The sequence below is a fragment of the Sciurus vulgaris genome (genome assembly GCF_902686455.1).
Source record: "Sciurus vulgaris genome assembly, chromosome: 7".
Taxonomy (NCBI): Eukaryota; Metazoa; Chordata; class Mammalia; order Rodentia; family Sciuridae; genus Sciurus; species Sciurus vulgaris.
This window is the reverse complement of record NC_136467.1, coordinates 121,780,105-121,781,491: the sequence shown is the minus strand read 5'-3', so window position 1 is coordinate 121,781,491 and position 1,387 is coordinate 121,780,105.

Genomic DNA, 1,387 nt, shown 5'->3' with positions numbered 1-1,387 from the left:
CTCAGGGAGGTGAGTCACATTTTATTAACTACATGTACAGGCTAGTGTTTATTTTTAGGAAGACATTGGTACCTACAGGGGTATACATGTAGGCTTAAATTTTTAGACTGAAAAACAAAAAATCAGGAACCCTCAGGGCGAAAACATGGTTGTGAGCAGATCATTGTGTATAAGGTCATCAAATCAGTTAGCAAGATTAGATTAGTTCCCATATCCCCAAATATTAAACATTGCTTTATTTCCTTTATCCAAAACTTTATTATTTTTTTTAAGACAGGGTCTCATTTTATTGCCCAGGCTGGCCTCAAGCTTGTGATCTTCCTACCTCAGCCTCCCAAGTAGCTGGGTTTACAGGTGTGCACCACGCTTGGCTATGGAAAATAACATGGAGTTATCTTACGAAAACACAGACCTACGCCAGAAATATTTAATACCTCAAGAAAGCTTAGGTGTTTCGTACATTTGTAATGCACCAACTTAGTTAAGTTGGAAAGACATGCCCCAGAATTCCTTCCCTGTATAGCTATGGGTCAGGAAGGACCACATGCCCTTGTGTGAGACTCAGAAAATGGAACGATGCAGCAGCCACATTCTTTATATTTGGAAGGTCATTGGAAAGAGGGTTTAAACACCTGGCACATAGGAGACGTCAGTAAGTGGCATTATGAGTAGGTTTGTGGCCACATGGTAGCTCTCCTCATCTATGTTCTTGAGAGCATGCTGGGAGATCCTGGTAGGGGAGTGCTGCTACTACTCAGCTACCCTTGACTGAAGAAGGTTCTTCCTCTATCAGGGAAGGTCATTCTCATTGACCAAGCGCACAGCTTTGGGAGGGATGCACATGGAGCAGCCAGGGAGGAAGGGGACATCTGCTAGCCAGCTAGATGAGCCAAATCAACTCTGGTGATCAATAGGTGACAGATGTTGCAGTCAGATCTCCCTCATATCCCTATGCATGCACTGTTCTTAGCAGCCAGTTCCTACCATACCCTTGTCATCACTGAGGGGCACAGTATGGAGCATTTAAGTTCTTATTACTTGCTACCATGCCTGGCTCCTAAAAAGACTCTTTTTTTGGGGGGTACAAGGGATTGAACTCAGGGATATTGGACCCTGAGCCACATCCCCAGCCCTATTTTGTATTTTATTTAGAGACAGGGTCTCACTGAGATGCTTAGTGCCTTGATTTTGCCGAGGCTGGCTTTGAACTCTTGATCCTCCTGCCTCAGCCTCCTGAGCCTCCGGGATCAGAGATGTGGGCCACTGTGCCTGGCCTAAGACCCTTACTCCCACGGAAATCTTATACTACTTCCCCTTGAGTTGATGTTAAAAAAGTGAGGTCCCTCCAAGTATAAACATTTAACTGCCTGTCAAAAATGCAGCGAGC